We start from the raw sequence: 24451 nt of genomic DNA on the forward strand, positions 1-24451 counted from the left end.
TTGGGCTTACAGTATATTTACTGTCCAAGCTCTATCTGCTCTGTGTGCTGTTTGGGCTATGCGTGGTTTAACTAGTGGACTTCTAGATGCAGATCCTTGAAATAAGACTGTGAAAGGATGCAATGTGAATTAAGTTTATATAATGTATAAAGGATGTTGCAACTTTAATAAAGACTGTATCTCTCAAATATAGATATCTAGAATTCTGTGGAGGAGCGTGTATGTAGTAATCTTGTCAGAATTAAATCTCTTTCAAAGCACTCCTTGCAATCTGTTGCCAAAGATACTTACATCCTGTTTTGCCCACGGCGCTTACTGTGTCATTTCTTGGACAACCATAGACAGAGGCCTCTTGCAAGAAATCAAATATACAAGCATCTTTATGTGTAACATCACTATTTCACATCCCGATTATGGGCTGCCAGTAGATCTTTTTTGTTTTGTTTTATTCTGACTTCTAAATAACATTTTTTTTCTGGTTGGAGAAAATAAATTAATTGTGGGTGCTACCTGTCTCCCATCAAGACCCTATTAATCTTATTCCCTTTTATTAAAACTCTTATTCCCTTCCAGCTGTAAATATCTAGTATTTTATTTAAACAGTTTATCTCTTGCCTTTCTCCGTCTAGATCCAAGGCAGCTTATAAAAATTCAGCTCATTAATTAAATTTTCACATGAATTATAAATAGCAAAGACATACCTATGAGGAAAGTCCTATGAGGAAAGGCTGAAGGAGCAGGGTGTGTTTAGCCTGGAGAGATGACTGAGAGGTGATATGATAGTCATCTGTAGGTCAGCGGTTTAGGCACACCTGCCCTGACCAAAGGACATTCCGCTGATGCTCATAAATGCTTAACAGTACAAAGTCTTTCTCTACGTGCAGTTTCCCTGTCTCTGCTAGTAACTGGTTAACCGGATGTTAGCAAAGACAGACATCTATTTCCTTATTCATTGTTCCTGGGGATTATGCAAGAATGCACAGGCTATGCTTAAATAAAACGACCGCTGCCCAGTGGGGCAGACTGGTGTTCGAATCTTCACCCTGGGTCGTGTTATTCCTACAGTCATCTTCTGGTATTTGAAGGGCTGTCACTGAAGTGATGGAACAGAGTTGTTTTCTGTTGCTCCAGAGGGTTGGACCAGAACCAACAGGTTAAAATTAAAGCAAAAGAATTTTTGGCTAAATATTAGGAAGAAGTTAGAGTGGTTAGAATGACAGTTAGAGCGGTTACTTAGTGAATGGCTTCCTTCTTTGGAGGATTTTAAGCAGAGACTAGATGGCCTCCTGAAAATGATGCTGATTCTATGACTCAATATGAATGTAGGCCAAGTGGGAGAGGGATGCCGTGAAGGGATGAGCTCGTGCTCGGCTCTTGTGGCCCTTTCTTACATGCCCAGGATAATGCTGATCACCATTTTGGGATTAGGAAGGAATTTTCCTCCAGGCTAGATTGGTCAGGGATCCTGGAGGTTTTTTGCCTTCCTCTGTGCATGGAGCAACGGTCACTGCGAGAGGGTGGTGGTGGTAGCTATGAATTTCCTGCATTGTGCAGGGGGTTGGACTCAGCACAGGCTTAATACCTGTATTATGGCTGGCACCAAATCAACAAATAGGCAACTGCAATGGTACTATTTGCCGTCTCTAGATTGTTTTTAAGGGCAGTGCCACGTACAGCACGTTATAATACTTTAGCCTTGAGTTTCTCATAGCATGGATCTGCACATACTGTGCCCAAAAAGAGATCCAGTTTCCACTGCAGCTGGAAGAAAGCCCTCTTAGCAACTGGCAGCATTTATTTTTTGGTAAGAGGGCAGAATATTACAAAACTCCCAAACTGGTAGCAACTGCCAAAACATCAACTTTACTGACCAGCATCATCTCTGTCTTATCTGGATTCAGCACACACACACACACACACACCAGCCACTTTATTGCAGCAATCAGACACTGGCTTATGAGAGACAGGTGGCTGCTTCTTGGGACTTAGAAAAAATACGTATAATTGGGTTTCTTCAGCATATTGATAGCTAACTCCACAGACAGGAGACAGAGTAAATACATGCATTCACCCACTATAGAACTGTACTCCTGTTTTTCTGGCAGAGCTCAGGTAGGCTTTTCCTAGCTTTAGACAAGCCTGTTTTGGATTTAGCAGTAGGAACACATGGACTTCACTCTCCCTTTGCATGAGGAAAAGGAGAACTTGGAAAAAGTGGTGATTGTTTAGGATGTTAACTTTTGCTCCAGTAGATCGGAATTCACACCAGGAACACAGAATCCAATTATCAAGAAAAAAAATGTGATTGTTGGTCCAAAATCAGAAACAGAATAAAGTGAACTGGGGAAAACTTAGCCAAAAGGAATCCAAGTAGTTCCAGGTTATTCATATTAGTAGCCTGAGATGCATATTTTGCTCAGATCAGAGCCAGCCCAGGGCAGTGAATAAACACAGGATAAATCAGGTGGTAAAGCTTTTCTTGAGCTTGTTACCACATCAAAGTGAATCTATGCATAGGAGGTGGTTTGCATATTTTCTCCCCCCCCCTTTTTAAAAAAAGCTCCCTGTACACGTATCACTTGCATATTAGGGAGAAGGATTCATCCAACCCCCCAACCCCCACATGTTACATTGTGGGGAACTTAGAGATTCTCCAGAGGAGGAATCAATTGTACTAGTCAATGCTTTCTCTCCTACTTATTAGAACTGTCTGCCCTTAGTTTGACAGGGTTTGGGGAGCAATGCAGTGGTTGTTGGCTAAAGTATAAATAGAGTGAGCATGACTGAATTCTATATACAGATTTTTTTTCAGGTTAATTTCATTTCCTATGCTGTTACCTCCACTCCTTTTCATTTTTGTTTTAACTTTTGTTTTCTTTTTCATTGATTTCAGTAGGAACAATATTTTTGGCTGCAAACTTTCCCCCAACCCAGTGGAAGTGAAGTTGTCAGCAGTTGTACCCTTCACCCAAAGGATCTTAACCCCACAGCTTGGGAGCAGGGAGTCAGTACACTTGCTCCTTCATTTTGTTGTTGTTTATCAAACCAAGATCCAGAGAAGCAACCATGCTGGCTCTGACAGGTGAAGCTGGAATATTTGGAAGAGGTTGGAGAATGTTTGCAAGACCTTTGTCTTAAGGAGGTGCTCATCTAAAAGGGATTTGGGGTGAAGACATTCCCTTGACCCAGATCTAAATCCCTCCTTTGCATTCTGCCTAAAGTCCTCTTGGGGATAAATGCCTGCTACTAGAATGGTCCTTTTGTTCCCCAGTTGTGAGGAAGCCCAGCCAACAGCCTAAGAGGAGTGGGGCGTATACTGATGCCGCTGAAGCTACTTGCTGAGGGCTTAAACAGCAAATGCTATATCTTTGATCTTCTTCCCCCTCCATCCTACTGCTGCTTGTGCCAGGAGCAGACTTGAGTGAGTTGCTGCCAGTCATCTGCTTTAATGCCTCCTGTTTCAGTACTCTTGCTTGGCTTCTGCAGCCTCCCCAAAGCTTTGACTTGGGGTGACCTACTGAGACAGGTGTCAGCAGCACTGCCTCTTTGTCCATCATACCCCTTCCCTGGAAAGCAGCATTACCTTCTTTGCCTTGGGCTTCGTCAGTCCTCCAGGACTCTTGCTCAGATTCAGATAGGTTTTTTTTTTCAGTTCTTGGTGAACAGCAAGGGCTGCAGTGGTGACACTTGATAGTAATTGCACAAATATGTGCACACTGCAGTGAGTGCCAGAATGTTGGTATGTATGTACTCTGTTGGTCACAGTATGAGAGCAGCATAAAGGAATCCATTCACCATTTGATTAATCACAGTATAGAGATTAATTACGTATGTTTGTGTAACACTCATTAGTGTGAGAGTCACACAGCATAACTCACCATTTGTGTGTGCTACAGTTCATCACAGTAGCATGTATACACAGAGAGAATAATAAGTATATGCAGAAGACTGCATTAGACTAAAAGAGAGCAGTACTCTCCTGCACTTTTGCACACAACACATCTCAATATAGCACCAAGCAATTGGTAACCATAAAGCAATGCACAGTCTTAGTGAGACAACTATTCTTATACAGCTGAAGAAATTCCTCTCCAAAACCATTTAAGACTGTAGTGATTAGTGGAATGCCATGCACCAGCACTTTTATTGCCATAGCCCATTTTGGTAGGAATGTCTGCTAACTCTTCTGGTTGGATAAAGTGCCTGATTATATTATCTGTTGATAATATACGTTTTTCTCACAATCTCCTGCTTCCTCCCCTTTGCTGCCTATGAAAAGCAGACAAAATTTACAGCAGATGTTTCCAGAAAATTCAGTATTATTTTAGTCTTTGGCAGTTGGGTGTAGAATACTAACAGTGCAATCATAGGTAGAGTTACATCCTTTAGAGGGAATAGAGATTAATTAAAGTGTATGAAAACTGGCCAGGGAGACAATTTCCCTAGAAACCACCCGTAGTGTGTTAGGAGGTTCCACTCCTCCCTTTTAGAATCCTGGTTTTCTACGTACCCATCACTTTACCTTATACTTGAATGTGGTGAAGAGAAAAGTTACTGCTGACTGCAATTTGAACATAACTTGCTATTTGAACATAACTGCTATTTGTTGCAAATCATGAGCATAGCTACCTGTGCCTGACCCTTGGAAAGAAATACATTCATATGGCTCACCAGTTCTCTTATTTCAGAAGCTGTTGTTTCTCTCTTCCCTACTGTTCATAACTAGAAAGCCAGCTAGTAGAGTGAATAATACCATATATCATTCTGTATAGGAGAAAACATCAAAGCACACCCACTGCTGTAATTAGAACAAGGAATGAAACATGATGATGACTTTGGAGCAAAAGAGAAAAATACATTGGTGAAAGCAAAAGTACATGTGTGCTTTCATGAATGTTTTTTCTCTTTTCTCACTGACTGATGGGTAATTTTGGAGGCTGAGATGGTCTACTTGTTTCTCCTGCTGGCTGGGGAGGAAACCTCCATGAGTTCAACAAGGTGAAAAACAAGACATGATAGTTAACTCTCGATAGGAAATTGCTCTTCAGTTTGCTGGATTGTTCATTTGTAGATGGATTTTAGTTTTGTAGTTCTTTACGTGCACTGATCATGATGGGAATTTTTCTGTAGCTGAAAACTGAGACAGAAAGCAGAAGTGGTAGAAAGATGAAAGAGAAATGATAAAGAACCAATGCAAGGTAAAGAAAAGATGGAGAATTCATAGAGCATTGAAGGGTGGGCAAAAGCAAGAAACATAATATCTCTAATCATGCATGCATAGAACCAAGTAGCTGGAAATAGCTTCTTTTGTCACTTACAGTTCATCTTCGTTCTTCTATGTAGCCCCACATTGGGGACTGCACATGCTCAGGCCTGCCAACGGAGAAACTTTTTAGCTTCTTTAGAGCACTATTAGGGGCCACTTCTCCTTGGTCACAGAGATTAACTGCTTTTTCCACTTAAAGCAGGCACGTGACCTCGGAGGAACAACCCCCCCCCCCCCCATAGTTCTGTCTTAGCTGCCACAAAGAGGGGAACTTTGCTTCAGAGCGCATTGAGTTTTCTTCTCTTTGATACTCTCCTGATGGATTTTTTTGGTGATTTGAGTTCTGGACTGGACTTTGGACTCCGTTGTTAGCTTTCCAATTCTATTTTTGTCGACTTTAGACCGCATTTCTCAGGCTGAACCAGTCAATCACAGTATTGGTGAGTCTTTCAAGATGTTGGAGAAATCGCTCTTCAAACAGAGTACACAGTGCAATACTAAAATGACCAGATCTGACCAACATTATCTGTGTTTTCTGTGTCTTGGTGAGGGGCATAAAGTTGGTTCTTGTATCTTCTGCCAACAATTTACCCCAAGGCCGGAAATGAAAGGGCCCAGAGACTCAAATCCGCATTGTGGGAGAGTCTTCTCAGGAGCCGATTCTGCATCGAGAAAGAAATCGAGCTCCAAAGGAGAACTTGGCTGTTCCTTCTAAGAAAGCTGACGAGCCCTCGGCCACTCTGTATCGACGCTCTAGGGCAGGATCTGTGACTTCAGTATCATCAACTCCCAGACTGGATCTGACGGCGTCGAAATCTTTGGCTCCGCACACTTCCCCAGAACCGAGACCCTTCTCAGAGCCACCAGCTAAGAAGCCAAAGAAGATGAAACATGCATCCCAATCCAGTCGGAGCCAGGAACATCAGAGTCGATCCAAGGAACATCAATCTGAGGAGGAGATTATCTTAGTTCCTCCGAGGACTCTGTCCCCTCATCTTCATTCCTCTGGCCATTCTGTGTCAGAAGGTGAGTTGCGAGGGTTGGATCTAACCTCATTGGTGACTGACTGGTCTTTAGATGACGGAGCATGATTTTGAATCCGCTTCGTTTGTGGAGCCTGCTCCAGTGGGCGAGTTGTTGAGTCGGATCCAAGGTGCAACTCCCAGAGCGTGATCTCCGACCCCGAGCCAGCATAGTGTGCACAGATCCAAGCGTAGGCACGCTTCGGAACTGAGTTGAGCAATTCAACGGGAACACCATCTGTCCTGCTGTATCCGCCCCCCCCCCCCATATCATTGCCATTGGGCTGGGGGTCCTCATGGTTTTGACGCACTGGAACAGAGACCATCTACATCATTGAGAAAGGCTTGGCTCCCTCCTCTGTCTCCTGCTCAACTCCACCAATCTTATGACTCCAATGAAGAGGATGCTGATTATTGCCCAGAATTATCTGATAACGGATCCAAAGCATTGGAACCATCACCAAATGAGAATGTGGCACCATCCTCAGGGTCACCTAATGAGGACCTATGCTTATACGTCAAACAAATGACTAGGATGGCGCAAGCACATGACCTAGATGTGTCGTCTTCTACTCCCAAGACGTCTGGCAAGTTTTAGGCAGACTTTACAGTGATGCACCAGCTTTGTTCCTAAAAAGGATGGGGTTCTATGACCCATTTTGGATCTCAGGGGCCTTAATTGGTTTCTCAGGGTGTCTAAATTTAAAATGGTAACCCTTTCTGCTATCGATCCAGAGGAGTTAGCTGTGATAGTCTGCAGTAGCAAAATAGTAAAGAGTCTAGTTCTCTTCATCAAATGCATGGAGGATATGAAGAAACTGGCCAGATATATATAGGTGGTGAAGGGAGGGGGGAGTAGATGTAATCAGTTGCAAAAGTCATGAAAGAGGTGGAGTGCACAGTCCAGGCTGGGTGTGACTCCTCTCCTCAATAGCTGAATCTGAATAGAATGCCTGAAAAGCAGTTACTTCTGATAATAGGATAACCATTCATAGTTTCTATTCAATCCAAGTCTGACTGAGTCAAATTTATATATGAATTCCAATTCAGCAGCTTCCCATTGGATTTTGTTTTTGAAAGGTTTCTGTCGAACTATGGTGACCTTTAAGTCCTTGATGGAATGTCCCGGTAGATTGAAGTGTTCTCCCACTGATTTCTGGATGTTGCCATTTTTATTGTCAAATTTGTGTCCATTTATTCTTTTGCACAGAGGTTGGCTGGTTTGTCCAGTGTACAGAGCAGATGGACATTGTTGGCACATGAGGGCATATATCACGTTGGAGAATGAGCAGCTGTATGATCCAGAGATAGTGTAGTTGACACCATTGAGTCCTGTAATCGTATTTCCTGGGTAGATATGAGGGCAGAGTTGGCATCTGGATCTGTTGCAGGGTCTGGTACCCATGTTAGTTACTCTGCTAGCCGATTCATAGTTGTTAGTGAGAAGTCGTTTAAGGTTGGGGGGCTGTCTGTAGGCAAGGAGAGGTCTTCCACCCAGGGCTTGTGAGAGAGAGGCATCATTTTCCAGGATGGGCTGTAGATCACTGATGATATGTTGGATGGGTTTGAGCTGGGAACTTTAGGTGACAACCAGTGGTGTTCTGTTGTTAGTTCCTGTAGGTTTGTCCTGGAGCAGTGGGAGTCCCAACTTCCTTGAAGGTACACCTGGTAGCCTTTCAGCCTGCCATAAGCAGGTTAAAGGGCATAGTGTTTTCTCACCCGACTCCTAGAAATTTCCTGAAAGGGATGTTTAACCTTCATTCACCTCTCACATCTTCTGTTCGCCAATGGTCACTATCATTGGTGCTCTCACAACTTATATTGAAACTTTTTCAACATGGTCCTTAGAGTTGCTTTCCTGGAAAGTATGCTTTTTGGTAGCAATAACTTCTGCAGGAAGGGTGAGTGAAGTCTCTGCACTCAGGGCTTACCCTCCCTTCCTGAGAATCCATTCTGACAGGGTGGTGCTTAGACCTAGTCTACAATTCCTAAGATGGTGTCACCATTTCATGTTTCTCAGGATATCATCCTCCTTGTGTTCTATTCTTCTCCTCAGTCTAAAGCAGAGAGGGCACTGCATTCCTTAGATCTGAAAAGGGCACTGTCCTTTTATTTAGACAGAGCAAAGGGGCGTTGCTCAGACATGTTCCTCTTTGTATGTTTTCTGAGACCAACTAAAGGGAAAAGGGCTTCAGCCCAAACTATATCGAGGTGGATTGTGTCGACAATCCAGAAGATGTATCAGCAAGTGGCTATGGAATGCCCGTTACAAATCAAAACCCACTCTACCAGATTGCAGGCATCTTCGTCTGCCTTTTTGAGGGGACTGCCAGTAGTGACATCTGTAGGGCAGCAACTTGATCTTCTTGATCTTCAGTACTTTGAAGGAGTTAAACAGTTGACTTATTTAATTGCCATGACTTTCAAGTTGATTGTACGTGAATGAACACAAAGAGTTTTTCAATGTTACTAGTGTATAGCTTATTTATATTTGAGATGTACAAATCAGAGTATTACTATATTTGTGTCCGGAGGAGTTAGCCATGTTAGTCTATAGTAGCAAAATAGTAAAGAGTCCAGTAGCACCTTTAAGACTAACCAACTTTATTGTAGCATAAGCTTTCAAGATCCAAAGCTCTGTTCATCAGATGACAAAGAGATCTGTGGCTCTGAAAGCTTATGCTACAATAAAGTTAGTTAGTCTTAAAGGTGCTACTGAACTCTTTACTATTTTGTATATGATAAGTAATTACACAGTTAATGTTGAACAGCTTGAAATATTGAACTGTTTATTCATATTCTTCCCGTTGGAAATAAAATTCAGTGATGCATTTATGTTGTAAGCAAATAAAATTGAGTTGGAGAGATTCACTCCGCCTCCTTATTGTGTCTAGCTTGGTAATCACCCCATGTGGGACTGCACAGAAGAACGAAGATGAAAATAGGGTTGTACATACCTGTAACTAGTGTTCATCAAGTGTTCACACATCCCTCCCTCCTGCCCCGCTGTAAACTCTCTAATGGTAAATAATTGGGAGAGCTCAGGAGAACTGGGAGGGGGGTTGCTCCTCTGAGGTCACATGCCCATTTTAGGCAGGAAGAATGGTTAACCTACATGACTGGGGAGAAGGGGCCCCTAATGGAGCTCTAAAGAAGCTAAAAAGTTTCTCCGTTGGCAGGCCTGCACATGTGGAGTCCCCAATGTGTGTCCCCAATGTGTGTCAGCTCAAAAGAACTCGATGAACACTAGTTACAGGTATGTACAACCCTGTTTGTTTGATGATCATTGGCCAGCCAAGATATAGGTGGTTTAGACTGGTGGAAAAGTGGTTTTCTCATTGTTGTAACAACTTGTAAAGCAATGGTCTATCTTCCCCATTGTCTTTTAGCTACAACTAACAAAATGTCCATTATGAAAGAAGGCAGAAAAGAAAAGGCCTGTATATTGTACAGGTTCTTGGAGCATTACAACAGGCCTCTGTATGCTTTACAAACAGAGATTCATTGTGTGCATGTGTTTGGGCACATGCACTCACCCACTCCATGAAGGCTGAGTAGTCCAGTGACTGGGGCAGTAGTGGCTTTTGTCTTTATAATAGCACTGTACTCTGTACACTGTACTCTGTTTTTTACTTCCAGCAGTGAGCAGCAGCTCTTGTTATATTCAGGCCTGTGACAGATTTCATTCAAATACTTCCTTGGCTAGATGTGAAAATGGTGGTCTCTTTCTTTCTGCCCAGAGTTTAGTTGATGCAGGTACCATGAAGAACTCCCTGCAGACTTCGCAATAGTGTAATGGTGCCTTAGTTCTGTTCCATTTCATTTGGAACTGTGTGGGTGGTAAGGAAATGCAGCCATCTCCCTTGATGCCTGATTATGTGCCAACCCAATTCCAACAAAGCTGCCAGAAATCAAGCAGTGCTTCTTCAGGGCACTGACACTTTCCCCCGTTCCTCCATCAAGTGGATTATAGGTTGCACTACAATAATCTTAGTTCCTATTTATTCTAAGTTATTATGGAGGGTTCTGTTTGGAAAAATAAGAAGATAATCTTTCAAATGAATGATTGCTGGAGTTGTTTGTTTATATTTTAGGCCTAATGTTTAAAGAAGAACTGCCAGAATCTCAGTCAACATTTGAGGAAAAAAATTATAGCTTAGTGAAGAAGCAGCCATATGGTGGTTTACCTAATTTTTACAGATGGAGAATAGAATTGGTGCTTTGTATTCAATATAAGTTTGTATTGAAAAATCCAGCAGCAACAGAAGAACCCCTCAGGCAATTCTCTTAATTTCAGCTGGACTTCTGAATTTACAACGTTACTTTGATATTAGGCTGCTCGTCTGTTTGGGAGAATTGAGAGTTCTATTCATGAGGAAGATCCTTGGAATAATGCCCACTGAAGTTATGCAAGGGCACAGCAATAATTTAATTAACTTCATATTAGGTTGGGCTGGGAAAAGCATCTAAAGAGCTGTTGCCAGTTAAAGTAGAGACTATACTGGTCCAACTCTGTATAAGGTGGCTTCATATGTATCTCATTCTCCAAAATAAATCATTCTGACTTAAGCAATAATGCTGAAAGAGAGAAATATACCTGCAAGAACTTACAGGTAAAAATTAAAATACATAATGGAAGGTGTTCCTGCAGTGGTTTTACTTGATAATTATGCCATTATTCTTTTTATTTTCTTCCTTTGAAATTAAAAATTGCTAGATATTATATAACAAAGTTCATATGTTTGTTGATGCGGCTATAGCCCTCTCAAACAAACTGTTCTATCACTGCTCCCATTTATTCTGACGATGCTCTCACAGGATAATTTCCAGTGAAGTGTACCCATAACCTTTAAGAGAATGATTTGTTTTGAATGGCTATGGCCCCATCAGGAGATGTGAGAGCTTTGTTATGAAAATATCAGAAAAATAAACAAACGAAAAACAAAAAATGCTGGAAGTACAGACAGACACGTGTCGCTTCGGCCCCTGAATCTTAGGCATGCTTTCTCGCCTCTTTCCCTCCCAATCTAATTAGGAAACTCAAGGGATAAAAACATAGTACTCATATGCATACTCCTGGTTGGCCCTGCAGGCCATGATTTTTCTGCCTAGTGAAGATGTCAGTGATGAATCCATGGAAGATCCTGGTAGGGACCAATTCTGCACCTAGATTTAATTTGGCTGTCACTACCCATCTGGAAATTCAGCACAAATGCCTACTAAATCTAGATTGCACTCAGAAGCTAAGGGGTTGGCCTTGGTTAGTAATTGGGTGGGAGACTGCCAACAAAGACTAGGGTCGCTGAGACAGGCAATGGCAAGCCATCTCTGTTAGTCTCTTGCCAGGAAAACCTCACCAGGGGTTGCCATAAGTCAGCTATGGCTTGAGGGCTCTCTCTACCACCACCCATCTGGAAATTCAGCACAAATGCCTACTGAATCTAGATTGCACAGAGCATGTAGTTCAGGCTATGCTGTCCTCTAAGACATCCTTAATATCCATGATGTATGATACTACCTGGGGGGCATATACATGTTGGTGTAAAAATTAGAAACTGAAGCCATTAAAGGCCACGATCCATCTGGTGCTTCTGTTTTTCCAGATGGGCTTAGAGCAGAAGGTGTGTACCAGTACTCTACACAAGCAAGTAGCTGCACTGCCTACAGTGTTACAACCCATTGACAACATACCACGAACAAGACATCCACAAATGTCTTCCATCCTTTTGTCTGAGTAATCTGAGGGAGAAATTTTGAAATACACTAGATGTCTGCAAGGCACTGAATATTATTTACACAGCATGGTTTCTATCAGAGAGTATTTGTTTATCTCATATCATCTGCTTGTGAGAGGCAAGAAGGTTTCCAAATCTACCTTGAGCACATAGATAAAAGAGTACATTATTCAGGCCTGCAGCACACCGAAAGAACCAATCCCACAAGGAATTACAGTGTACTCTATTTATAGCACTACTATGTCTGCATCATCTGACTCAAATCCTTCACTAGAAGACATCTGTAAGGCAGCTACATGGGCTTCATACGCAATATTTGTACAACACTAGAAAATGGATAATCTTGCCTCAACTGATGCAGCTTTTTGTTTGTTATTTAGTCTACCTTTTGTAGGACTCTTCAGGAACCTGTCATAGGCCCAAAATAGGAAATGCTATTATTTGCTGTGTCATGTTTAGATGACCTCCCCTTCAGAGAGAGAAAGGAGGGCATCTAGCCCCATTTTGAAATGAGGGGAAATTAATGTGGTTCATTACAGATCAACCTTGTCTTCTGCTTTTTTGAGTTTTCTATATTTAGTGGTATTTACATTTTCAGAATTGTAATTTACAGAGTTTTGTATTAGTAGAAATGTCAAGTTTTTGTCTCCATCTTGGGAAGATTCTGAATTGAGGATCTTGCAGGAAGAAACAGGAAATAGGACCTGTGTTATGACTTCATGTGAGAAATGACTTAAAATACCCTTCCTACCTAGACTAGTAATAGATCTCTCTCAGAGCAGACTCTGTAATAAGTCCAGTGTTCTTGGCCAGCTTTATGCGTGCCTTTCTTACCTGATCTCCTATGTCAAGTGAAAACCATTGTTCAGGGAATCAAGCAGAAAAGTGTTTGTAAACTGGAAATAGTTGACTTGTTCTGGCAGGGCCGGATCGAGGGGGGGCAGGGGGGTAGTCTGCCCCCAGTGCCGCCAAAGAGGGGGCGCTGGGTGCAGTTGCCAGCCGCCAGGAGTGCGCCGGTGGCAGCGTGGACAGCTGAGCGGCCGCCCGCACCTTTCACCTGCCCAGCAGGACAGGGAGCACGTGGCAAGCTGGCTGCCCCCTCAGCCGGGCAGGTGAATGGCACGGAGAGCTGGAGGCTGCCCGTGCCACTTGCCTGCCCGGCTGAGGGGGCAGCCAGCTTGCCACGTGCTCCCTGTCTTGCGGGGCAGGCGAATGGTGCAGGCGGCCTCCCAGCCCTCCGTGCCATTTGCCTGCCCGGCTGAGGGGGCAGCCAGCTTGCTGTGCGCTCTCTGTCCTGCTGGGTAAACAAGTGGCACAGAAGGCTGGGAGGCTGTCTGCGGCATTTGCCTGCCCCACAGGACAGGGAGCGTGCGGTAAGCTGGCCATCCCCTCAGCGGGGCAGGTGAGTGGCACTGGGCAGCCTTCCAGCCGCTGGCGCTGCCGCCACTCCGCTGGCGTACAAACCAAGAATTTACCCATGTAAACTTACTAACATATTCTAAGTTTTATTAATATACACTAATATATAACCACGTAACAATATGTAGAAATTAATTATTGGACCGTATAAATACTTAATAACCACGTAACAATATGTAGAAATTAATTATTGGACCGTATAAATACTTAATAACAACCCCGCTCACAGTCAGAAAACCATTTACACCTGTGCTAACATGCCAGGCTCCCTCAACAATTGATAAAGTGCTTAAGTGCTCAAAGTGCTCACAATATTAATATTGCACAAACAATGTAAAGTGCAAATGCAAGTAAAGCACCATGCGAACACTAGTCCTTCCAACAGCTTATAGGGTCCTGTGCACCGTGTGTCCAACTCGCAGGGAAGAAACGTTGTTAGATATTATTCACACCAGATGACTGAATTGATTCCAATATGCAAGTAGTCTCTTGGTATTATTTCTTCCTTAATAAATCCTCTAGTAGTCTCTTGATATTATTTCTTCCTTAATAAATCCTCTAATGGGTTGTCTAGATCCTGGTAAGGCCTGTTTCAAAACATTTCTCAAAGAGTACACCGCCAGCTGCCAGGCCCTCCCGCCCTGCATAATGATGTCACAAAGTGACATCATCACGCAACGCCAGGAGCACAGGCACGCTGTGCGCGCATGTGCAAGGGCAACCGGACTTGGGTTGTTCCGGGCTCCGGGAACCTTAGATCTGGCCCTGCGTTCTGGATATCTGTATCACAAATGAAGTGCTACCAGATTGGACAGGCAGACTACTAAAAACTTCAGTGGGTTGGTGCTTCTGTAGACTGAATTGAAAGGATGCTCTTTACTCCCAATTAGTTATAAAGGCCTGTTTTAAAAACTAGGTTTTGTTTAGATTCGATGAGGTGGATCCTACTCCTGTCCTCCACTGAGCAAAGTTTAGAAGCCTTCCTCCAGCCTAAGGAGCCTTCCTCCAACTTAGGTGGCTGTTTCTCCAACAGAAGAGCCAGTTAAGTTAGAGAAAAGCTTCATGGAGGATGGCTGAATCCACCCCATGGCTTTTATCCTACAGACAATTTCCAGTGACAGAAGGGTACTTCCATTGCTGGAGAAAAGAGGTGTTTCTGCCAATTACAACCTCTAGCTGCAGAACTCCATTTTTTTCTTGGTTGTTCATGATGATCCCTTGATCCCCAGGAACAAATCTGGAGCAAGGGACGGGGAGACAGAAAAGTGCCGTTCCTCAAGTTCCTCTCTGCTCCTGGATCTCATAGAAGCCAAGCCCTTGTCTGACCTAACACTCAATCACAGTTTACTGAGATATCCAGTTTAGAACTGTTCTGTCCTGATCTTTTACTCTTTTGGGGGGCTGGATTTTGCTTTCATTTGTGTTTTGTATAATAATATGATATACAATATACATCTTGTGCAGTGTGTTAGGCCTCTGGCACATAAAAGCTTGTCATTAATATGTGTATTAGTCTTTAAGGTGCTACCAGTTAGTTGTTTAGCATATTCTGTTTTGATTGGCAGTGACACATCAGATTCTCAGACAGAAAACAGTCTTTCCAGATCTTTTAATGGAGGTGCTAGAGAATCTAGGACATTCTTCCTGCAAAGCATGGCCTCTCTATTTAACCCTGATTGTGTAAGCTGATCTGAAGGTATCAACTAGTTCTTTCAGGCAACACAATAGAGAAGCTAAAGCACGCATATATTTGCGATTACTCCTGTTTCACTGTGGTTTACATAGGGTAGCACTGCATGTGTAGATACAGATCTGAGATTATGTGCTGCTTTGTTAGGCTATATGTGTGGCTTTTCTCAGATGTGACTGAAGGGCTATTGGCCTTTTAAGGCAAAATAAATACACTGCCACACCTGCAGTCTGCCATGGCAGTATGGAAACTGTTTCAGTTTCCCCTAGGCTTCAAGGGAGGCAGCAGCAGGGAGTATAGCAGAGTTTGGTTTGGAGCAAGTATTTGGGAAGAGCATCTATCATTGTTTCCACTTCACCCCAGCTCTTAGTTGAAGGCAAGCAGTGAAAGTGCAGGCAGAAGAGGAGAGAGAAGGAAATAGGGATGGAAGAAGGAGACGGGTAACAACCCCTAAATAACTAGTTGCAAGTCTCATTAAAAATGTGTGATATATGCATATGCTGCATTTTACTTTTTGTAAAGAGAACTGCATTTTCCAATTTGACCATTTATTGAAAGGTATAAACATTCAGGAGTCCTCAATTTTGCAGAGGTCTGTGTTTTAGAATTTGCCAAATTATTTAAAGAGAACAAATAATGATTTAGCTGCTTGCGGTTTTTCCCACACATGACTAACCATTTTGTTTTAGAAAACTGTCCCAACTAAAAATTAACTCTTTCCATCTCTGTGCTGAGCAGTCATCACCTATTGAGACAACTTTGTATAAAAATGATCACTGCTTTTATTTTATTTTTGCTGTATCAGCATATGATGGTCTTGAATAAGCCCATGCAAAATGTGCCGCACTGAAAGGAAAAGCTGTTTGACAATGGAAGCCAAAAATAACTTGAATGGCTTTTAGAATGTACATTCCTGTCCCGGGTTAACTGAGCAGAGCTCAGAAACAAGAGTTGATAAATCACATTTTGTTCATGTCAAAAGTAGCAATGAAGTTCCCCATTTTTTGCCATGTTGGAACAGGAAACATTTGCAGGACAGGACACTATTACTGGCAATTAACACACAGCTTCATCACCTTACAAACTTAATACCAAGGTATTTACTGAACACTTAGCAGGGATAATCCAAGACATTTTGGTGCCTGAGCTGGAAAATCCAAATGACATCCTGCTGTCACTGTTTTATACACAGTTCCCTATGAAGTCTGATTAGACCCTCCATTAGAATGAATGAGACCTCAAGAGCACTCAGTGGGGTTAAGTCTGCACTTCATAGCACGTTATACGTTATACCCTATGGACTGGATCTGTCTGATACCCATTCTTAGAGGCATCCAACATTTGCTGCCCCAGGTGGCTGCCTCAGCTTGCTTTAAGGTAGGGGGCCATTCCCTGGTCTTCTGCCTACTTATCAGCATCATTCACAATATGGGGGACAGTATATGAAATCTTGTAGCTGAATGGTTGAGTCATGCATGAGTACCAACAATGAGAGCCAGCGTGGTGTAGTGGTTAGGGTGTTGACCAAGGATCTAGGAGATCCAGGTTCAAATCTTTGCTGTGCCATGGAAACTCACTGGGTGACCTGGGACCAGTTACACATACTCAGCCTAACCTACTTCACAGAATTATTATGATGATAAAATGGAGGGGAGGAGAACACTGTATGCTACTTTGGGGAGAAAGTCAAGGTATAAATGATGTAACAATAAAAAAATAATACGGAAAAATTGACATCATAGACCTGTATAAGATGGCGATATCTTTATTTTTCAGGGTACTTTGGCTATAGAAGTAAATAATAGCCTGCATAATAGGCAGGCTGGCATGAGCATGAAAAGCCATATTTTGAAAGGCAACAATAAATTTGTTTTGTCCATTTGGGGGCACCTGGCTGATGATGGCATTATTTCATTTGTTTTGTTTTTTAAATACAGCATTTGATATTTTTACCATACTTTGAGATTATGAATCATTTTCTTAACTCTCCTACAGAATCTGCCTCTGTTTTATCAAAGCTCTTCAATCAGCAGCTTGTTTTTTTAAAAACTTGGTTGCTGTAAATATGTAAGGTAGCAGCTGACTTGAAATGTCAAACCCCTCTTGCAAACCCATTATGTATTCAGCAGTGAAGATTGTGCACACATAGTTTTGGAAGGCAAAGTCCATCTCCTTACTTCCTATCCCAAACAACTGATTTGCCTCAGACAATTTAATTAAGGCTGCATGCATGCCAGCCCAATTGTTAGATGGGGCTGGGGAATTGTGCATCTATTTGTGGAGAAATTCCTCAACAAGATAAAATATATATGCAAAACTGTTTTTACCTTTTGTTGTTGTTAAGTCAGAGATCTTAGGTGCAAATGTTGGAAAAGGGTATACAGCAAAAAAAAATCACTATTATTCAGATCCAAGTATTAGGAATACCATAAATACTCATTATTCCTGATATTTGAGTAAAAAAATACTGGTATAGTATTTAGAATTCCATTATTCCTTATGGGGAAATCTTTAGGAGGAGGGCTGGGGGAGCATTTTCAAGCAAACTACATGAAAATTGCAGGGAACCTAGTCCTGCCTGTACACTAAAGACACCCCAAGGTTTTTTCTTAGGAAATTTTTATTTTATTAGTAAGATTAAAAGCCCAGTAAAAAGGGCAGAGAAATAGAAGAAAAAAGTAAAGAAAAAAGAATTCAAAGAGAAAAAGAACAAAGATTGAAAATAACAAAGAAAAATAATACATATTTAATTTCCATTATTCTCTACAACACCTATCATATTTTAACAAACATTATACTTTGTTTTAATATCTCCAAAATTTACCTTTTCAATACTGCCTCCCTTCTATTTATTTTTCCCAAATATATCTTTTTAAAAATCAAAACCAGAAATCATCAGTTTATTTTTCATTTTCTCACGCAGAATGTCAATAAGGAGTTTCCAGTTAACCATAAAAGTAGACCATGTTTTGTCTCTGATCAGAGCTGTAAGTTTAGCCATCTCTGCTAACTCCGTCATTTTCACAATCCAGTCCTTGATTGAAGGCAATACTGTACTTTTCCATTTTGCACATATAAAAGCCTAGCCAATGTTGTCATATATAGAAATAAAGATACCATGTTTATTTTCCAACTGTCTTCCATTAATCCCAACAAAAAGGCTTCTGGTTTAAATTGTATATTGATCTTCAACATTTTTTGTATTATCATATGAATTTGTGACCATAGTTTTTTGCTTTAGGGCAAGTCCACCAAAGCTGATAAAATGTTCCTTCATATTGCTCACATTTCCAATATCTGTTTGACATACCTTTACTCATTTTTGCTAATTTATCAGGAGACATATACCACTGATACATCATTTTATAGAAATTTTCTTTAAGTGTGGAACTCAAAGTGAATTTGTGCCCCTTTACCCACATATTTTCTCACTGGTGCATTGGTATATTATACCCAAAATTTTAGCCCATTTTACCATACAGTATTTCACAGATTCTTCTTCTGTTTCAAATTTCAACAAAAGTTTATACATTTTGGAAATAACATCTTCATTATTTATACAAAGCTCTTTTTTAAACTCTGTCTTTATGTAATCAAAGCCTCATTATTTTTTATCTTATTTGAACCTTTCCAGAAGTTGAGCATAGAAAAATCATTGACATTTATTATAACCTTTAGCTATTAAATCTTTCCTTGTCTTCAATTTACAATTGCCTTGTGAGAATTCTAGTACGTCTCCATAGGTCAGTCATCCCTATTTGGTATTCATCTCACCTCTATAAAACGCTTCCTGTGTTGAAATCCAAAGAGGAAGATACCCCAAGTTTTAAGTGAATTGGACCAAAGAGTCCAATTCTACAGGTCTCTGAATAAGCTGCCCCCAACCACTCTCCATTGCTTCACACTGGGGGAAAAAATCCAAGGCTTTCTCCAGGACAAAGCAAACACACAACAGCAACTAATGACCAAAAGCCTCCCAATGCAAAAAGAACCAAGAAAACCAATATCAAACCAGAGAATCCCACCAGAACTCAGAATCCCAGCAGAACCAAACTGAAGCAAGGGACATGGTTCCAAGCCCAACAGTGCTAGTTTCAAACCAGAGAATCCAACCAGAACATATGTCAAATCAGAGAATCCCAGTTTACATCCTAGCAAGCCACTAATACTAAGGCTAGACTTGGCAGTGGCATATGGAAAGCAAGCAACACTGACACAGACACACACATTGTAATGCTCGTCCCTTGCTCCTCCTGTTTCCTTGGAAGCCTGCAAAGGGAGGAGGAGCAAACTGCTGCAACCTTTAAAACAAGATTCCTAGATAGTCCCAAATATATCCGGATTATTTGAGTACGTAAATTTTGTTTTTTCCAAATATATCTGAATGAGCTGGATATATCTAGTTATACCTAAATAATTCAGAATAGTTATTTTGGAGGAGTATATGTTCAGTGTTCCCAAGCTGAATGACACACTCCTAGTTGGCATTCCTTGGTTCAAGGAAACCAACAATGAGTCGTGAGCTTTATAACAATTCACTCAGCTCTTTTCTATTTCAGGGATAAATGTTTGCTATCTAGAAATCATGCCCCTGCTTCTCTGTCACATCCATCTAGCTTAATTCAAAGCCTGAAAGGGAACAGCCAGTTGCCTTGAGGCATGTTTTTCACATGACAGGAGGGAGGAAAATAACATCAGGAGGATAATGAGAGGCAAGGAATGGTCTTACCTGCTTTAAATAAAATTCATTCCTTCAGCAGGTTTTTGTTTCTGTCACTTTCCAGATGCTCAGCAGGCATACTGGTGTCCTGAGACAGGAACCATATGCAAACCTTGCCCAAAAGAATCCTTGTCAAAAATTTAGTAAAATACATAAACAGGACATTTTATTCTAAAAATTCTCTCATTCTTTTCTAAACTATAACAGAAATAAACAGATGAAGGGTTGGTACACATTTTTCAGCTGTTCAAAGCCGTAGTTTCTGAGCCTGCGGAAGCGGGGAGGGTGGAATATAAATACAATAAATTAAATTATGACCGTAGAAAACCTCTAACTCGCTACTATTGAGTAATAAGTGAGCTGGAGCAGATTGGGAAGTGAAAATGGCCCTAGAGGAAGCCAAGCTGAGAGGCCCCGTAGCACTACAAACCAGTAGTGCAGGAGTCACTCAGCTCAGCAGTGCAAACTAGTGGGCATTCGCCCACTCATTCCTTCCTCCTGAAACTGACTTCAGTGCAGGAAAACACAAGTGGTGAACTAATCCCAGTTATCATTGCTGATTAACAGCCTAAACCATGCAGTCCCTGAAGTTCTGGCTGGGGCTTTGCTCTGCTTGCTGCTGGTCACTGGTGGCCTTCTAGGGCAGAGGCCGAATGGGAAATTTCCCTCTAAGTTAAATGGTCAGTCCACCTGGTAAGTAGGTTTTCCCCCCTGTCTGTTTGCAAATTGGAAATATACAAGGTACAGCAGGCATTTTAGGTTTTAAAATAGTATCTTCTTTAGGGCCTCACACAGTAATCTTCATTGTTGAGACTAGATTTGAATTGGGTTCCAATCTCACTATATTATCCATTGCATCATGGTGACAATGGGACAACTTTTGCTACCTCTGTTTTCTGCTTAACTGTAGCAGTAGAAAAGAGCAAGAGTCCAGTAGCACCTATAAGACGAACAAAATTTGGGGTAGGGTATGAGCTTTCATGAGTCACAGCTCACTTCTTCAGATACCAAATACCAGCTTCAGATACATATTGAGTGGAACTATTCCAGCATGCCTCTGCTATCTAATAGTCTTTTCTGGGGCAGAGCAGATTGCTGTGCATTATTATCAACCTGCAATTTTTATGTTATTTGCAGGGTTTTATAGGCTGGGGTTGGAACTAGAGTGATTTTTTATTATTTGTGTTAGGCTGTTTTATTGTGATTTTATTTAATATATTTTTGTATTGTTTTTAACCATTGTTATTTTTGAGATCTTAATTGAAGAGAAGCGGTATAAAAATGGATAAATAAATAAATAAATAAATTTAAATTTAAAACAAGCTTTAAATAAATTTAAAGTATGTTTTAATTGCAGCAATTTGTTTTAAAACTCCTAATCTCCCATGGTGAAAAATTACATGTGGAAGTTATGATCTGCTCTTTAAAGGGAAAAATGAAGATGACAGTAATTGCTAGACATCTTGTCCAACTATAGCTACAAACACAGGATGAAGTAACAGAATTTGAAATGTGAGTTCAACTGGAGGCCACTGTCCAGTGTGACCTTCTGGGTTTCAGTGCATCTGCATTGCTGTCATTGTGAGTTGTATGTGACAGGTTTTACTCCCTGTGGTTGGGAGGCTTTAAAGTCATTAAAGGCTATTTCCACCATTCCTCTAACAACTGAATGATGTTCCTGGAAGTTAATGTATATGTGAGGTTTTTGATTTTTTTGTGATTACAGATTTTCCAGTTAAAGAGAGAGCTCTTTCCTGCAAGAGTTGACAAACATTGATCCAGTGTTCAAATGTATTTATCAATTTTTATAAAAGTTAGGAAGTACAATGGTTAACAATTAGGTGCTTACATGATTTTTAATCTATTGTTTTTGACTTCAGAGGCTGTCATAACTAGAAATAGAATGTTGGATAGAATAGAGTTGACCTCAGATAAAATTTCCCTGGACAAGACTCAGAGGATGAATTTTGCTCCTAGTTTGAATGAATACTTATACTGTACTGTAAAATTGCAATTTTAACCAAGATCTGTTGCACAGGATCCAAAGTGTTCTGTCCTCTCCCACTTTTGCATTTTAAAAAATTAAAACATTAATATTTTAAAATGTTTGTTATGCTTTGCCTTCCTTTCTCGCAGGAAGTCATGGTTTGTTTAGTTGAGCCAATAGGTTTATATAAGTCTCCTTTCCATTCTGCATGTTGCAGTTGGGGTTCTGTAGGATGGTAGTGCTGATAGCGAGAGAAAAGCTAGTCCTGCGTGACTGCTGGACTTTAATGGGCTGGCCTTTTGGTCCTTTGTAACTCCATTTTTTTTGTATTTTTACAGCACTTCCCTCAGGATAACTCAATTCAGGCTTTCATTAAGGTTATGTGAAGCTAAACTTACTGACTGGTAGATTCTTATTTATTTCTTGCCAGTTTGTTGTAGTGCTTAAAGTGTCAGTCTCAGACTGGGGAACCCAAATTCAAATTCTTGTTGAGCCATGTAGCTCACTGGATGACCTACAGAAATTTTAGGGGAAACTACTGCTCATGCAAGAATACCTGCTTTTGCATGCAGAAGGTCCCAAATGTAATCCCTGGCATTTCCTGTTAAAGGATTCCAAGTAGAAATTGTTGGGAAATACCTTTCTTTGCATGAGACCTCGGACAGCTAAACAGACCTGTTGCCAGCTAAGCGGACCAAAAATGTGACTCAGTATAAAGTGGGATCTGAAGAAGGGAGCACTGACTCTCGAAAGTTTGCACCCTGAAAATCTTGTTGATTTCTAGGCTTCCACTGGACTCAAATCCTGCTGTTCAATATAAAGCAGTTTCATATGTTCATCTTCTGAGAGCAGGGTTGCAGCTGTGAAAGGGAACATACAGCAAATGTCACTCATTTGTAAGAGAGCAATCCTATGCTGGTCTACTCAGAATCCTACTCAAGTCTATCTAATGGAGCTTACTTCCAGGGGCAAAAAACTGCCTCACTACCCTTAGATCTGTGGTAAGAGGATTGCATGTGCTAGGAGAAAAAGGAGGATCAAGTTTAATGACACTTAATTGGATTAGTGGGATATGATATGTATGTACAAGAGATCCAGGTAATGAGATCTGTGTTGCTCCTGCCTGGTATCGTGTGTGGGAATTTGTACCACCATAATCCATTGTGAGTAACTGAAAGTGGGTTTCCCCCGGTGCATACAGATACATAAAACACATGGATCAGCGGTAATATTTGTGCAACCTCTGTAATCTGCCTTCAAGCTATTTAAATGCTTGGTTTATCCTCTTGGATCTAAGTAGCACTTACTCTTTTTCTTTCTGACAATGTGCTAGTATTACAAAATGGTCAAAACCTTCCTTTTTCTCTAGGCTAAGCTCATCTAATTATTTAGTATTTCATATATGCTCATTATAACTACTGACTGTAAGTCTGTTTTATTTTTAGAAACCATTGGAGACATGTTTATATAACCTTCCACAATATCAGACATTTTCCTTGTAGCAATTTGCAGGCATGAGGAAATGGGAAGGTGTGAGAGAGGAAAACACAGTGCTATGTATTTTCAGTAGATACAATTTCTTCTTTTTAGCATATTGGAAACTGATAATCATTTAAATGTTTTAGGGGGTGTTGATAACATGGGAGCTTTTAACATTTATTATATTATCATTGCATCCTAAGAATCCTTTTGTAGGTAGCCCCACTGAACTTGCATAGGATTGCTCTCCACAAGCTCTCTACATGAGACATCTTACACAAGTTTGCTCAAGTGTAGGGAGACACAGTGTTGGGAAGCATAGTTTTAAAAGACAGGGCCAAAGGCTCTGTCAATTTTACCTATCTACAGGAGGGTAGTTTAAAAAGACAGAGCCAGTGGAGATTGTTCCTCAGAGAGTTTGTTAATTTCATCTTTGGCTTCCCAAAGACTGTCAATTTAACTTCTCACCAGGTATCCTTGGCAGCAGCACCCTGATATGGACCATGGATTCCCCCATGTGCCAACCATGGCTTATCAGATGCCAGCAGTGCTGTGAGAGAGTTGGAACCTCCTTCCCAGGGCAGATATGCATGGACGACACTCCCAGTCCCATCCAAATCCCTTTAGTGTGTCTGAGGGGGAAGAAGGTGGATGGATGGGAAGCTAAGTGTGTCCTCAGCCTCCAAGGTGCCACTGGACCACTGTTCTGTGGTGCAGCAGAACAAAACAGAGGTCCGCTGCCACCTGGAACATTTTTTGGAGCCTGGACCAAAGAGACCATCCTTCAGGATGTGTGAAGGGGCATCCCTACAGGAAAATGACAGGGGGAGGGAATTGGGGCAGGGAGGGGGCATAGAGCTACTGTCATCCACAGGCAAGCAAACAGACAGGGAGAGAGTTGCAGTACAACACAGACTTCATTGAACTGACAAATGTGAAGAGGATGTCTGGGCGTAGATTGCCAATTCCCTTCATCCGGGGTGGTGACTGTGCATGTGTGTACTGCTCCCATGAGCCTTTTGAAGGCAGGTTGAGCCAGTCCTGCTGACACACAGGTCAGATGGCTGTCTCAGCTGAAATGCTTCCAGAGCTGGGCTGGAGATGCAGTCTGAAAGAATGGCTGGGGATTGTGA

At 41.4% G+C, this 24451-nt stretch overlaps 1 protein-coding gene across 3 annotated transcripts in view; it reads left to right on the forward strand.

The window, feature by feature from the left end:
* Positions 1-24451, forward strand: part of TULP4 (TUB like protein 4) — a 157603-nt gene that overhangs the window by 68821 nt on the left and 64331 nt on the right. The window lies entirely within an intron of this gene.

The sequence above is a fragment of the Eublepharis macularius genome, chromosome 1 (assembly GCF_028583425.1).
Source record: "Eublepharis macularius isolate TG4126 chromosome 1, MPM_Emac_v1.0, whole genome shotgun sequence".
Classification (NCBI taxonomy): domain Eukaryota; kingdom Metazoa; phylum Chordata; class Lepidosauria; order Squamata; family Eublepharidae; genus Eublepharis; species Eublepharis macularius.